Consider the following 17,152-nt stretch of genomic DNA (forward strand, 5'->3'; position numbering starts at 1 on the left):
AAACTCTTGTACATTGTTGGTGGGAATGCAAATTGGTGCACCCATTACCAAAAACAGTAAGGAGATTCCTCAAAAAATTAAAAGTAGAGCTACCATATGGTACAGCAATCCTCCTTCTGGATATATATTCACAGGAGTTGAAATCAAGATCTTGAAATGATATCTGCCCCCCCCCCCCCCCACCACCACATTCACAATGACCAAGATATGAAAGCAACCTAAATATCCATCAATGTGATACAGGAAAGCTAGGTTCTTGTCTCATGGAATCAAAGAATGAATCTCACAGACAATGGAGAGTGAGTAAAGTGATAGAAGTTTATTAAGCAAAGATACAAAGAAAGCTCTCAAGTGAGAGGGGGGCAGCCCCGGTTGTGCAGCGGTTTAGCGCCACCTGCAGTCCAGGGTGTGATCCTGGAGACCCGGATGGAGTCCCACGCCAGGCTCCTGCACGAAGCCTGCTTCTCCTTCTGCCTGTGTCTCTGCCACTCTCTCTCTCTGTGTCATAAATAAATAAATAAATAAATAAATAAATAAATAAATAAATCTTTAAAAAAAGAAGTGAGAGGGGTCCCAACAGGGTTGGCACTGAGAGCTTGTAGAGGCAGTCTTTTATTGAGAACTGACTGGGAAGCTTGTGGCCTTGAGATTCTTGTGCTGTCTTGGTTTGAGTAAGGACCAATGATAACATCTTTAATGGCTTACTTCTTCTATGGGGTCTGGTTATTCTTTGTTGGTCACAGATGACTGTCATAAAAAGACACCCTCCCTGCCCACACCTAGGGCAGGGTGGTCTGGCTTGCTCCCTTACTTATCTCTGATTTCCTTATACTTCAGCATTTTGTGGATTTCTGTGAGCCTGGTTCTGTGGCCCCCTACCTATCTCTCCCTACCTAGCCTTGATTGTCCCTAACTCAAATGGATAAACAGATGAAGGAAATACGGTAAATACATATAATGGAATACTATTCAGCCTATAAAATAGAAAGGATATCTTGAATTTCCGCAAACATGGATAAACCTAGAAGACATTATGCTAAGTGAAATAAACCAGACACAGAAGGACAAATACTATGACACCAATTATATGCATAATCTAAAATAGTCAAGTTTGTAAAAACAGAATTGACTGGTAGTTTCCAGGGGTTAGAGAGAGGAAGAAATAAAGAGGTATAGCCTATAGAGGTATAGCCTATGACTATTAGTTAATAATACTATATTATATACTTTAAAAATGTGTTAACAAGATATTTCTTTTTTTTTAACCAGATATTTCTTATGGTAAAAATGTAACAGGATATTTTATGATAAGAACCATCAGAAATAATGACAATAATAATAATTATTAACCAATTAAAAGGGCAGAAGGAAACTTTTGGAGGAGATGAATATGTTTATGACATAGATTGTGTTGAAGTTTTCACAAATATACACTTATCTCCAAACTCACCACGTTGTGTATATTAAATATACAGTCTTTGTATGTCAATCATACCTCAATAAAGTGTTTTTTGATTTTTTAATTTTTTTAAGATTTTATTTATTTATTCATGAAAGACACAGAGAAAGAAAGAGGCAGAGACACAGGCAGAGGGAAAAGCAGGGTCCATTCAGGGAGCCTGACGTGGGACTCAATCCTCATCTCCAGGATCACGCCCTGGGCTGAGGCAGCACTAAACCACTGAGCCACCCAGGCTGCCCATAAAGTGGTTTTTTTTTTTTAAAGAAATCTATGTATGTATCTTTATAATTACCTTTACCAGTATTCTTGTTTCATCATGTGGATTAAATTTCCATCTGCTGTCACTTTGTTTTTTTTTTTTTGTTTTTTTTTTTTGTTTTGTTTTGTTTTGTTTTATTTATGATAGTCACAGAGAGAGAGAGAGAGGCAGAGACACAGGCAGAGGGAGAAGCAGGCTCCATGCACCGGGTGCCCGACGTGGGATTCGATCCCGGGTCTCCAGGATCGCGCCCTGGGACAAAGGCAGGCGCCAAACCGCTGTGCCACCCAGGGATCCCTGTCACTTTGTTTTAATTTGAAGCTCTTTCTTTAGTAGTTCTCGTAGGGTGGATTCACTAGCAAAAAAATTCAGTGTTTCTTGAGCTAGGAATATCTTCATTTCACCTTCATTTCTGAAGGATAGTTTCATTGGAAATAGAATTCTTGGTTGACAGGTTTTTTTTCTTTCAGCACTTGAAATATATCAACTCTTATTCTCTATTGGTCACTAATTACTGATGAAGAGTTAGTTGTTAATATTATTGGGATTCCTGTGCATATGTGGAGTCATCTTACTTTGTTCAAGATTTTCTTTACCTTTGACTTTCAAAGGTTTGAAACAGAGATCCCTCTGTTTATTTTACCTGGATATGTAGATATCTTTTATAAAATTTGGCAAGATTTCAACCATGATTTCTTCTCTTTTTTCTTTCTGTTTCATTACATGTATGTTGGTATGCTTGATGACACCCCACATGTCTCTAATGCTATTTTTCTTCATTCTTTTTAGTCTCTATTCTTCAAATTGGATAAGGTCTATTGATCTATCTTCATTACTGATTATTTCTTCCACCAGATCAGATCTGCTGTTGAATTTTTCATTCCAGTTACTTTTCAACTCTAGAATTTCCATTTGGATCTTTTTTTATATAATATATATCTTTTTATTGATATTCTCTATTTAATGAGTAGTTTTCACGTTCTTTCCTTAACATTTTAAGTATGATTTTAGTCCTTTCAACATATTTATAATAACTTCTTTGAAGACTTCATTGAGCAGCATCTAGACTTGCTAAGAGTCTGTTGATTTTTTTTCCTTGTATTCCTTGCATTTTGTATTTTTTTGTTGTTGAAAATCAAAATTTTAGATAATATGCTGTATTAATACAGAATATTAATTCTGCATTCTGATTCCCCACCCTCCAGGAGTGAGCAATACAGAATATTAATTCTGCATTCTGATTCCCCACCCTCCAGGAGTGAGCATTCTTGCTATTTGTTTTTTTCTGTTTTAGTGACATGCTTGGGCTAATTCTGTAGTCTGTTTCCCCACAATGTACAGACTATCATCTCCCTGCTCAGTTTCTTTTATAATCCTTGTTTTTATTTTTATGCCCACCTTACTAGGATCACTTTTGGGTCATTATAACTTAATAGGAACAACAGTTTATCAGAGGTTCTGCTTAAATACCTTGAGCCAGTAAGGCTTATACACTTTGGTATTGGATCTGAGTGTGACTTGGGGAATGTTTTCAAAGTTCAAGGAGTTTACAAATATGTCCTAGTTTTTACTTTCTGCATTCCCAAGGCCTCATATTCAGTCAGGGTTGAGTTAGCTTCCTAGGACACTATCTAGTTCCTCCTTAGCATGCATAACCTAGCTTTTGTGCAGACTTTCAGACCATCAGGCATAAGTGGGATTTTAGCAAGATTCTCTTTGGCTATCTTTGGAACCCCCTGTAAAATTTCTTTTTTTTTTTTTTTTAAGATTTTATTTATTTACTCATGAGAGACACACACAGAGAGAGAGAGAGGCAGAGACATAGGCAGAGGGAGAAGCAGACTCCTCGCAGGGAGCCCAATGTGGGAGTCAATCCCAGGACCCCAGGATCACGTCCTGAGCTGAAGGCAGACACTCAACCACTGAACCACCCTGGTGTCCCACCCTGTTACATTTCTGACTGCTCTGCCATTTTATTGCTTGTTCCAACCAGTATTGTGACTAGTTGATATGTTCATCTTCCCTAATTATTTGCTCCTAAGGTCTTGGCTGTTATTCTACAACATCCCAAGACATTGATTTTTCTTCATGCTCTTTCCCAAATAATGTCAGCTCCCTCCAGTGAAGCAGAGGAGTTGCCACATTCCATGGCCTAGCTGCCTCCCTAGTAGAAATTCTGCACCATCAATTGGAGTTGGGAGGAGGTGCTGTTCAAATAAGCCTCTAGCTAAAATACTACAGACTTCTACTGTTGTTAGGATTCAGTTTAAATTCCCTTGTTAAGTGTTTCCCAATTTTTTGTCCTTTGGTAAATTTCCAGAGTCTGATAACTTTGTTCAGTTTTATCATTGTTTTTTAAATTTATTTAAAGTTATTGAAGTGTTTTCAGTGTCAATATATGTGATATATTTTGGTGTGTTTTCCATGTGAAATTGGAAACAATGTGTAAATACCAGTTGTTGGGATCCCTGGGTGGCGCAGCGGTTTGGCACCTGCCTTTGGCCCAGGGCGCGATACTGGAGACCCGGGATCGAATCCCACGTCAGGCTCCCGGTGCATGGAGCCTGCTTCTCCCTCTGCCTGTGTCTCTGCCTCTCTCTCTCTCTCTCTCTCTCTCTCTCTCTGTGTGACTATCATAAATAAATAAAACTTTTTAAATAAATAAATAAATAAATAAATAAATAAATAAATACCAGTTGTTGGTCTATATACACTTGAATTATATGTCTTTTGATGTATTGGCTCTTTCATTACGAAGTATCTCTCTTTATCTCTGGTAATATCCTTATAAAGTTTTATTTGACTAATATTAATGTAACCATTCCATTTTCTTATTAGTAGATGCGCAATATTTTTCCATCCTTTACTTTTAGTCTGTCTTTATACTTAAAATCCCTTTTTTGTGGGCAACGTATATTTAAATGTTCTTCTTGTGAGAAGCCTTGCTTTTTAATCCAATATAGCAATTTCTGCCTCTTGATTAGAGTACTTGATGATATTTGTTTGATGTAATTAATGATATGGTTGGATTTCAGTCTACCACTGTGCTGCATGTTTTATTTTTTCCCATTTCTACTCTTTTTCTTTTATTCTTTTTTGTCTGCCTTTGTTGACATATTCATTTTATCTCTTTTAATAGCAGTTGAATAGAAATGTCAGAGCTTGAGTCTTTAACATTTGTGAAACTTAACTGGAAAATCCCAGAAAGAAGAAATACAACAAATTCAACAACTTCAAATTCTGCTTTGAAAGGAATGTGGCCTCCTCTTTGAGTCTTCGTCCATTTTGAAATTCTCTTCTGAGTTTCAATCAACTTTTCAGCACCAAACTCTGACCTATGTCTTCTCATTCTGATAAGACTGTATGTTTTTGTTTAAGCTATATTCCCCCAGCTTCTCTTTCAAACCAAGAAGCATCCTCCAGGGAAGATCTGAGTAAATGTTGAGCTCACCTAACTTTATCTTATGTCCCTTTGCTGAAAAATTATCTCCTCATTTATTCCACCTACATTGAATGATCTTCAGTTCTTTCAAGTAGCTTTTAAAAATCATTCTTTTAGTTAGACTTTATAATTTTTATACGTAAAACAGCTAGATGTAGATGTATGGTTTTCAATATAAGTAGGTAACTGTTAAAATAAGAGTAGATATATTTCTGTGTATGTCTACAAATAGAGTCTGAGATTTTTGACATCTCAATAGCAATGAGTACACCTAACACAGAAATATTGCTTTCTAGATACCATTCTCTCCAAAATGAACCAGAGTTCCTTGGAAATATAACTGATTCTAGTGCTGAGGAAAGGAAAATGCAAATGTTACACACTGTAAATCTATCAACCCTCATAAAACCTTAAGGGGTAAGTTAGTACTATTTTTCCCCTTTGTAGATGAGACAACTAAGGCACAGGAGAATTTAAAAACTCTCCCAGGCTCAACCAGTAAGAGTCAGAGCTTGGATTTAAACCCAGGCAGCTTAGCTCCAGAAGGGACACTTTCAGTTAATATCTCTTATGTCAGACAAAGATTTGTAAACACTTCAACAATGAATAAGTGTTTCGCACTCTGAAACAAACAAACAAACTGACAAACTTCCACAACATCTCTCAAATCTAATGGACCCATGCTGTCAGGATTAAATTTAAGACTCCTGGTACTGGCTCTTTTTGGGCCACATGGCCAACTTTGAGGGAAGCTTTCTTGAGATGCAGTCTGGGGCCAGAGACTAGAGGTAGCAAGGCAGCCAAACAGGGACACTTACTCTGTCTTCCTCACTGAGTCCCTTGACCACTTCTCTTCTAGTTGAGTTTACAGTGTATCCTGTGAAGACCCAACCCCTGCAGCACCACAACCTCCTGGTCTGCTCTGTGAATGGTTTCTATCCAGGCCACATCGAAGTCAAGTGCTTCCAGAATGGCCAGGAAGAGGAAGCTGGGATCATGTTCACAGGCCTGATCTGTAATGGAGACTAGACCTTCCAGACTCTGGTGATGCTGGAGACAGTTCCTCAGAGTAGAGCGGTCTACAACTGCCAAGTGGAGCACCCAAGTTCGATAAGCCCTGTCACCATGGAATGGAGTGAGAAGCTTTCTGACCTCATAAGTTCCTCACCAAGGAGGGAATTTTGCTTATTCCTGAGTGTCAGGGTTCTCTCTCATTACACTATATTTTCATTTGTTCCATGCTCTCTTCTCTTCAGAACAGGTCATTGGAGATAGCCTAGTAATTGTTTCCATAAACACCTAACTTCCTGGAAGGTAAGATGCTTGGAAGACAGAAAGAGGTCATCCCTATTTTGAACCCACCTGTGATATCACAGGTCATGGTTCCCCCATGACCCTGGGCACCAGTGCTCGGCCTCAAGATGGGCTTCTTTTCTGGCACTGTTGCTCTGAGTCGTTCATTGTGATCTAAAAACAGGTACATCATCTATAATGTAGGGACCTTCCTGACATGAGGGAAGTCTGAGGTAAACAAGCATGGAGTTTGTGGGTAAAGATCCTGAGGCAAATGCAGGAAGAGCCTCTAAATGAAACTACACTGAATTTGTGTGACAGAAACTTCATGGGTCACATTCCTCACTTCCTACTCTCCTCTCCACCCTGGCATCATGTGATGTGGGTTGTAGTGTTAGAGAAGTCTAAGCAGGGGCTCTGTGGCTGGGGATATTGTATCTGAGAACAGACTTGCTTCCACACTTTTAATCATATATGTTTTCCCTTTCTTTTCAGGCCACTCTGGACTTCAGCCAATGGGTAATGCTCTTTAGTCCTTTTTAGAGATAGCCTTGGTCCCTAGAACTGATGGTAGAGACAACAAGCCAGGTGACAGAAATAACAGGAGGACTGGAATGTGATCAGGTGGTTTGCAGTAAAGCTTCTTTTCACCACTTAATAAATGGTCTCTAAGATAGCACTGGCTCGGGGAGACCTAAGAATGTTCTTCTTACTGCAGAGCTTTGACATGAGGCCCTGAGAGAGGGAAGAAGCTGCTTGCAGAGGTGGGTCTGGAACAATACTCTGCTCTGTCTTCTGCAGGACTTCTGAGCTGAAGTGGAGATGGTGACCCTCAAGAAAAAACCTTCCTTTCCAGCTTCTTCTCAGAGTCCAAAGGTTTCCAGCTTGGCTCTTATTCTTCCACAAATACAGCACTTTCTCAGGATCTGGTTTGCCCTGGCTTCAGTGACCCTGCACAGCCTGTGTTCCCCGATGGCTCCCTCTTCCTCGTCCTTGACCTGGAACCCCCAGTGCTGACTGCAGTACCTTATCTGCATTCTCTCCTTCCTCTTCCTATGCAGCCCTTATGTTTCCCTTGCATGGGAACTCACGTTCTGCTCACATTTCGTTATGAGCTTTTCTCAAATAAACATGGGGTTGAGTGCTTGCCTTTAGCTCCGAGCGTGATCCTGGAGTCCTGGGATTGAGTCCCACATCGGTCTCCCTGCATGGAGCCTGCTTCTCCCTCTGCCTGTGTCTCTGCCTCTCTCTCTCTGTGTCTCTCATGGATAAATAAATAAAATCTTTAAAAAAGAAGAAAAAGAGAGAAAGAAAGAAAGAAGAAAGAAAGAAAGAAAGAAAGAAAGAAAGAAAGAAAGAAAGAAAGAAAGAGAAAAGAAAGAAAGAGAAAAGAAAGAAAGAAAGAGAAAGAAGAAAGAAAGAAAGAAAGAAAGAAAGAAAGAAAGAAAGAAAGAAAGAAAGAAAAAGAGAAAGAAAGAAGAAAGAAAGAAAGAAAGAAAGAAAGAAAGAAAGAAAGAAAGAAAGAAAAGAAGAAAAGAAATGCAGGTTCCACTTCAAAATGGTGACATATGAAGATCCTGAACTTACCTCTTCCCACAGACACACTGGATCTGTAGCTACAGGTAGAGTCTTTTCCTCTGAAAAGAAAAAAGTAGGTAAATAAGACTGGCAGACCCCTTTACACAGGGCAAATGAAAGGGAAAGCCACATGGAAGCAGGTAGGAGAGGTTAAGGCATACTCTCACCATAAACCCCACTACCAAGCAGGCAGCCACAGTAGAAGAGAACTCAAAATCCAAAGTTTCTCCCTGAGGAGTGAAGGGATTCATACCCCATATCAGACACTCCAACTTTTAAGACCAGAGCTTGAGAGACAAACCCCCAAAGCATCTGGTTTTGAAGACTGATGGGACTAAAGCTCATGAGACCCAAGGAGCTGTAGTAAACGGAGTGTTTGAAGGTAGAAGTGAGACAGTAAATTTCCCTCCAAACTGAGGAGGCACTTTGAGACCAGGAAAATGAGGCAGGTGACTCCATACAATTTATGCAATTTATTCAGATAACTTACTGATGAGGGATCAGGCAGGCAATGATCCAGGTGCTATGCAGCTCTTCTCTGCAATGTCTGGATCTTAGCCCACAGGTTTTATAGAGCAAGAGGATGTTCAAAGGAGGGCCAAAGAAGTGGTCAAGTATTATCAGCACTCCTACAGAAGGAACAACTTTTAAAGGGCCCATGCAGACTCACCTGCCCCAGGGCCCCGCACAGAAATAGCCCTTTGAAACATGCCCAGACTTTATGTGAAAGAGACTCATTTTTAATTTTAAGCATTAGTCTGAGGGACAGGTATGTGCTGGAACACTCTCTGAGTACAGATGCTTATGAACACCATCTTCCTACACTACCTCTGCCTTGCGAAAAAGCTGGCAGGTACAATATTTTTTTATTTCCTCTTTCCTTTTTTATTTGCCTTTTCTTCTTTTTATGTTTTCTTATCATTTTCTTTTTTTTCTTATCATTTTTCCTTCTTTTCTTATGACAGTTCCTATCCTTGCACCCCCCTCTGCTTTGCTTTTACCAATGGACATCATCTTTGTGCTCTCCTTCTGCCATGTTCTACAGCACTAATATCTCCCCAAGGGGAGCTTCTACATACGTCTAGTGCCCTAGTTTTTATGCCTGGTGACCTGGTTTTTGCAGCTACTACCCAAAGAGGTGCCCCTTAATTACCTGCTTCTAAGAGCAGTGGGACTTGTATCTCAGGTTTGCACAGGACCAAGAGACAGTTCTTAACAGACTGATACTTCCAGGGCACTGCATAGATAGCATATTGAAACACACCCTGTCTTTCAGACAAAGAGATCTATTTTTCTTGGCTTGTAAATTTGGCCTGAGGGGCAGGCTTCTGGTTTGGCACTCATATACAGTACTACAGAGGTGCTCTCAGGAAACAGAGACCAGTTGATGCAATCTTTGTGCTCTACCTCATTTCATTATAGCTCACCAGTATCTTACAGAAAGGAGCTTATACCCTTCTTTGGTGCCCTATTTTTTGCTGCTGCCACCAGTGGATACCTCTACTTTATCTGGCTCTGGTGACTAACTGGTCTTAAGCTTGCAGGTACCACAGAACTGTAACAGAGAAAGAGTTCTCAAGTAGCTCCTACCCTCAGGGCACAACAAGAGGCATGAACCCAAGAGCTCAATTTTTCTTCAAAACAGGTGTATTAGTTTATCACCATAGCTGTAGCCTAAGGAGCAGATTTCTAATTAAACACACATCTAAGGGTTGACTTCAACCTTCCCTGAGACCTAAAAGGGCAGGCATTATCCTTGTGCTCTCCTTCTCACCTCCAAATAGCCTAAGGGTTTTGGGGCCAATGAGGCTTACACTTGCATGTACAGGCCTGTATACATTTGCATTCTATAAAAGCTACTATCTGAGGAGCTGGCTTCCAATCATCCTGAATCTAGATGCTGACTGAGATCCTCCCTTTAGGGACACGGGTTGGTCTTGGCACACCCTCAACTACTAGGAGCTATTAAAAATAAAATAGTCTGCTTGGACAATCACAAAAATTTGCAAGACAACCTAGAGCTGGGGAAGAGTTGAACAATGAGGTTTACTTCTACATAAGGCCAACCCCTCAAGACTAGGGGAGAAGGCTTTTTCATCTAATGCACGGAAACCAACACAGAGAGTCAAGCAAAATGAAGAAGTATGTTACAAACAAAAGAAAAAGATAATAACTCAGAAAAAAAACCTTATTGAAATGAAAATAAGTAATTTACCTGAAAAATCAATGCAAAGTAATAGTTATAATAATCCTCATTGAACTTGAGAGAATGGCTGAACACAGTGAGAAAATCAACAAAGAAATAGAAAATATAAAGAAGTTCCAAACAGAAGTTATAGAACTGAAGAATATAATAACTGAATGAAAAAAAAAAAAAAAACACTAAAGAGGTCCATCAACAGACTAGATGAAGCAGAGGAAAGGATCAATGAGCTAAAAGACAGGATAGTTTAGGAGTTTAGGAGTTTCTCTAAACTCGTCTGATGTTTAGGAGTTTCTCTAAACTCGTCTGATGAGAGGAGGAGGAAGAGGAGAAGAAAGAGGAAGAAAAAAAGAAATAAAGAAGAAGAAAAGAAAGGAAGGAAGGAGAGAAGGAAGATAGCTTAAAGGATATGTGGCACAACAAGGATGCTAACTTTCACATTATGGGGGTCCCAGAAGGAGAAGAAAAAGAAGGAGGCAGAAAACTTATTTGTAGAAATAATTGAAAATTTCTCTAATCTGGGGAGAGAAACAGACATCCAGATCCAGAATGTTCAGACAGTTCCTAGTAAGATAAATCCAAACAGCCCTACACCAAGCATGTTATAATTAAATACCAAAAGTTAAAGACAAGAAGAGAATCTTAAATGCAATAAAAAATAAATAAAATAAAAATTAAAAGCTTATTACCTTCCAGGAAACCTTCATAAAACTATCAGCAGATTTTTCAGCAAGAACTTTAAGGAGGGAAGGGAGCAATATATTCAAAGTGTCATATAAAAAAAGATTTCCAACCAAGAGTTTCCACTCAGCAAAGTTATCATTCAGAATTAAAAGAAAAAAGGAGCCCTATTAGTAACAAAACAAACATGAAAGTATAAATCTCACTGGTAAAAGTACATAAATAGCAAAAGCACTGGATTAATACATAATTTATGAACCTAGTGTAGAGGTTAAAAGACAAAAGAAGTAAAAGAAAAAACCTATAATTACAATAATTAGTTAAGGGATTCATGAGATAAAAGATATAAAATATAACATCAGAAACATGAAACGTGGGAGAAGTATAAAATTGAGACCTTTAGAGTGTCCAAACTGTTATAAACTTAAAATAGACTGTCATTATATATACAAGGAGTAGTGGAAGGGGAGGTGGGCAGGGGGGTTGGGGTGACTGGGTCACAGGCATTGAGGGGGACACTTGAGGGGATGAGCACTGGGTGATATGCTATATGTTGCCAAATTGAACTCCAATTAAAAAAAAAGAAGAAGAAGCAAATGAGCAAAGGAAAAAAGAGACGGAAAGAAACCAAGAAATATATTCATTAACTACAGAGAACAAACCAGTGGTTCTTAGAGGGGAAGTATGTGGGGGCGGGGGGGGGGGGGGATGAAACAGATGAATGAGATTAAGAGTACAGTTATTGTGATGAGCACTGAGTAATGTATAGAACCGTTCAACCACTATATTGCACTCATGAAACTAACATAACACTGTATTTTAACTATACTAGAGTTAAAATTTAAAAATAAAATCATAAAAAAGATTGTTAAATTTCTTAACTTTTCCAAATGGTTTTTTTATTTTATGGTTAATCTAGAATCATGATGGTGTGTCTCATTTTGACAGGAAAACTCAGGTTTTTTTTCAGGTCATCCCTCATTTATTGAGAATTCTATAGACAAGAAGGCCTGTGATTGCCTCTCCTGCCTTATCTTCCCCCTCCCACAGCACACTCTGGAGCCCAACCCTAAGAGATCACCACAATTCACTGGAACTTGATGAAAACAAAGAAGTCTTCCTGAAGGAACTAGTGGGCACAAGTGCAGTATCAAGCCAAATTCTGTTAGGAACAGATCATGGAATCCTACTCTCTTAGAAATCACATATGCACAATTGACCAATAATGAATTGCAGAAAATGTGCTTTTCTATGGACACCAGAGGGAGACCATGAAAGTCTTTCACTGACAATCTGTCAAAAATTATGCCTCCAAAATAAGGGCAAAACACTTAACAGTAGAGGCAAAGTAAGACTGATGTGATCTACACTGCTGCTTACCTCCTAAATCAGAATATAAAAGATACTGGAGACTCCTGTAACCAAACTAATGTAACTGGGGCTCAGGGGTGCATGTGTTGTGGCCCAGAAAAATCAAGGCCATTCCACCTCAGGTTTAGCGTTAGCACAAGTACAGCCACCCCAGGCCCCTGTGAATAAGAGCTGAAATTTACATTACTAGAGTTACAGGAAGAAAACAGCTTACAGCTTAACGTCCTAGAAAGCCCCTATTAGAATAAGAACAGAGCCCAAGCCAAGGGCAGGAAGCCACTATTAGAATAAGAACAGAGCTCAATGCCCTTGAAAGCCCCATATCAAAATGTAAACAGAACTTGAGAAATTCCTCCACCCCTTCTGAAAAAAACCTAGACCAGCCTATAAAAAACCCAGCTGTAACCCACTTTGGGGTCCAAGTCCCTGCTCCACTGTGTATACTTGGACCCAAGCTCGAGCTTGTAAATAAACCCTTGTGTGTTTGCATCAGTGTTGGCTCCTTGGTGGTTTCTCAGATTCGCAATCTTGGGCACAATACACGAACACTTGGCTCCAGGGGGTCCCAAATAGACCAGGTTCAGCCAATTGCCGCTGACAAAATCCACCGGGAGAGAGACTAGTGGTGGTGAAACAAGAAAGGAGTTTATTTCAATGAAGCCAACATGGGAAGACAGTGGACTGGCCTCTCAAAGACATCTCCAAAGTGCTGAAAAATACTTCCAGGTTTATGAGAGAAGTGTGGGGCAAAGTTTGGTAGGTACAAACAGGTGGGCAGCAGAGGTCAGGTCAATCATCGTACTGGGGGCAGTCACTGCAGTCTTGCTGGCTCAGGCTGGTCCTTAGTGGTTGAAGAGGTAGTTTTGGCTCTCATTACATGATGCTTTGCCCACAGGGTCTTTTGCCTGAATTAAGAGATAAACCAGAAGGAAGTACTTAATCAGAAAATTTGAGGTCAAAATGGAGGAGGTTGAAGTCCTCTTTCACTAATGTTGAGTTCACTCCTTGGTCTGTTACAAATACAGACTACATCAGGTGGAGTTGTCACACAAAGGAAATTTTATTTGCAGCAAACCAGGAGCTTGTGGGGGATAACTTCAAAGTCAAGACTCTTCCAAGAACACTGAGAGGTTGTTGTTTTTTTAAGGTTTAGGATGAATATTCAGAAAAGAATCTTCATCATCACATGTAAAGGCAGGCTTGAGATGCTCTGGCATACTTAAAAAATGTGTCCATACCTGCATCCTATGTTATGTTAATGAGATTTGTGCCCCTCCTAGGGACAATAAGCAGAGGTAACTCAGACAAGGGGAGGCAGAGAGTCCAAGGAGATGTGATGACAAGCAGAAGTCAGAATGAAGCAATTGCTGGAGAAGCAACAAGTGAAGAACTCAAGGTGGCCTCTAGAAGCTTCAAGAGACAAGAAAGATTCTCCTCTAGAGCCTCCAGAAGGAATGCAGACTTGCTGTACCTTGACTAGTCCCATATGACCTATTTCAGGCTTATAACCTCCAGGACTGCCAGACAATGAGTTTACATTGTTCTAACTCACTTAATTTGTAGTCATTTTGTTACAACAGAAATAGGAAACAGTTACATCTTGTAATTGAGAAGCAATAGGGCTCAGAGCTCAAGTTCTGGAGTCAAAGAGATTTGAGTTTTTATCATAACTACATCACTTCCTATTCATATGAACTTGGGTGTCTGTAAACCTCTCTAAGCCTCTATTTTCTCACCAGTAAAATGGGACTGCCCAATAAAGTCTCTGCCTGGAAAGAGAAAATAGAGAGGCAGTGAGGTCTGCTGTTCTTCATAACAAGCCTGATACCTGATATTTTAAACCATGTCTATTTATAACTTTGTTTAAAAGGTTAAATGATTTCTGGGGCCCCAGGGTGGCTCAGGCAGTTAAGCATCCAACTCTTGATTTCAGCTCCAGTCATGATCTCAAGGTCCTAGAATCGAGAACCTTGTGTTGAGCTCTGAACCATGGTGAGTGTGATGCCTATTCAGGATTCTCTCTACCTCTTTCTCTGTGCTCCTTCTCCCCTTGTGTTCACAAACTCTGTCTTTCCCTCAAAAGAAAAAAAAAGGTTAAATGAGCCCAATATATTAAAATACTTAGGGAAATATAGAGGGGGGGGGGACTTTCATTTCTATTTTCTTTTTTTTAAGATTTTATTTATTTGAGAGAGAGAGAGAGACAAAGATAGCAAGAGAAAGCATGAGCAGAGAGAAGCAAGCTCTCCACTGAGCAGGGAGCCAAATGTGGGGCTCGATTTAGGATCCTGGGATCAGAGCCTGAGCTAAAGGCAGACACTTCACCCAACTGAACCACCCAGGCGCCCATCATTTCTATTTCCTAAGGTGAAAACTCTGATGCATTTCATTTTTAAACCCCCTTTTAAAAAAGTAAATACCGTACTTGTGAGATTCATAGAAAGTTGCATATAATTAATATTAAATATACCTGAATATATGTTCTATATCAGAATTTGTCTGCTACACATTTAATTATATTACATTAAATGTCAAAAATATCCTGCTAAATTATCGCTGCAGCTGTGTAACTTAAGAAAGTTTAGGAAATTGTCAGCAAAGGAAATCGAACCTGACTTCTCCTTTTCTGTGCAACAAAAAAGCAGGTGAAATATACAAGATTCTGAGTGTTCATCATACAATTAACTCAAAACAATTCTAATGTCATTCTAATATACTAAGAAACTGGCAAATGTCAATCACTCTACTGGACAGTAAGCTATATAAGCTAAGAAAATCACAAGTTCTGACAGCAGAAGAAAGCAAAAATTTAAAAAAAAACTTGTCAAGGATAGAAATAAGTGCAAATGGATCATTTGAGTTATAGAACATTTGGATAATAAATCAGATCCTTTTTTTTTTTTTTTGAATCATTCCTAAAGTTAAACCCCATTATAACTTTTGAGTGCTTCATATTTTTTTGTATATTTTTATTGGAGTTCAATTTGCCAACATACAGAATAACACCCAGTGCTCATCCCCTCAAGTGCCCCCTCAGTGCCCGTCACCCAGTCACCCCAACGGCCTGCCTCACCTCCATTTCCACCACCCCCTGTTCCTTCTCCAGAGCCAGGACTCTCATTTTCTGTCACCCTCATTGATATTTCCCACTCATTTTCTCTCCTTTCCCCTTTATTCCCTTTCACTATTTTTTATATTCCCCAATAAATGACACCATATAATATTTGTCCTTCTCCAACTGACTTACTTCCCTCAGCATAATACCCTCCAGTTCCATCCACGTTGAAGCAAATGGTGGGTATTTGTCGTTTCTGCAGCTGAGTAATATTCCATCATGTATATAGACCACATCTTCTTAATCCATTCATCTTTCGATGACACTGAGCCTCCTACCACAGTTTGGCTATTGTGGACATTGCTGCTATAAACATTGGGGTGCAGGTGTCCCGGCGTTGCACTGCATCTGTATCATTGGGGTAAAACCCCAGCAGTGCAATTGCTGGGTCGTAGGGCAGGTCTATTTTTAACTTCTTTGAGGAACCTCCACACAGTTTTCCAGAGTGGCTGCACCAGTTCACATTCCCACCAACAGTGAAGGAGGGTTCCCCTTTCTCCACATCCTCTCCAACATTTGTGGTTTCCTGCCTTGTTAATTTTCCCCATTCTCACTGGTGTGAGGTGGTATCTCATTGTGGTTTTGATTTGTATTTCCCTGATGGCAAGTGATGCAGAGCATTTTCTCATGTGCTTGTTGGCCATGTCTATGTCTTCCTCTGTGAAATTGCTGTTCATGTCTCTTGCCCATTTCATGATTGGATTGTTTGTTTCTTTGCTGTTGAGTTTAATAAGTTCTTTATAGATCTTGGATACTAGCCCTTTATCTGATCCGTCATTTGCAAATACCTTCTCCCATTCTGTAGGTTGTCTTTTAGTTTTGTGGACTGTTTCTTTGGCTGTGCAGAAGCTTTTTATCTTGATGAAGTCCCAATAATTCATTTTTGCTTTTGTTTCCCTTTCCTTCATAGGATGTATCTTGCAAGAAGTTGCTGTGGCCAAGTTCAAAAAGGGTGTTGCCTGTGTTCTCCTCTAGGACTTTGATGGATTCTTGTCTCACAATTAGATCTTTCATCCATTTTGAGTTTATCTTTGTGTATGGTGTAAGAGAATGGTCCAGTTTCATTCTTCTGAACGTGGATGTCCAATTATCCCAGCACCATTTATTGAAGAGACTGTCCTTTTTCCAGTGGATAGTCTTTCCTGTTTTGTGGAATAGTAGTTGACCATAGAGTTGAGGGCCCATTTCTGGGTTCTCTATTTTGTTCCATTGATCTGTGTGTCTGTTTTTGTGTCAGTACCACACTGTTTTGATGATCACCGCTTTGTAGTACAACCTGAAATCTGGCATTGTGATGCCCCTGGCTCTGGGGCATCTTTTTCAATATTCCCCTGGCTATTCAGGGTCTTTTCTGATTCCACACAAACCTTAAGATGATTTGTTCCAACTCTCTGAAGAAAGTCTATGGTATTTTGATAGGGATTGCATTAAATGTGTAAATTTCCCTGGGTAGCATTGACATTTTCACAATATTAATTCTGCCAATCCATGAGCATGCAATATTTGTCCATCTCTTTGTGTCTTCCTCAATTCCCTTCAAAAGTGTTCTGCAGTTTTTAGGGTATAGATCCTTTCCCTCTTTGGTTAGGTTTATTCCTAGGTATCTTATGCTTTTGGGTGCAATTGTAAATTGGATTGACTCCTTAATTTCTCTTTCTTCAGACTCATTTTTAGTGTATAGAAATTCCACTGATTCCTGGGCGTTGATTTTGTATCCTGCCACACTGCCGAATTGCTGTATGAGTTCT

General features: G+C 39.6%; 1 long non-coding RNA gene across 1 annotated transcript; it reads left to right on the forward strand.

The window, feature by feature from the left end:
- Nucleotides 1-6,328: 6,328 nt before the first annotated feature.
- On the forward strand, nt 6,329-7,623 carry LOC112641378 (uncharacterized). The gene is made up of 3 exons (XR_007401066.1): nt 6,329-6,477; nt 6,952-7,080; nt 7,175-7,623. It is a non-coding gene; the product is annotated as an uncharacterized LOC112641378 (long non-coding RNA).
- Nucleotides 7,624-17,152: the final 9,529 nt, after the last annotated feature.

Source organism: Canis lupus, chromosome 12 (genome assembly GCF_003254725.2).
Source record: "Canis lupus dingo isolate Sandy chromosome 12, ASM325472v2, whole genome shotgun sequence".
Classification (NCBI taxonomy): domain Eukaryota; kingdom Metazoa; phylum Chordata; class Mammalia; order Carnivora; family Canidae; genus Canis; species Canis lupus.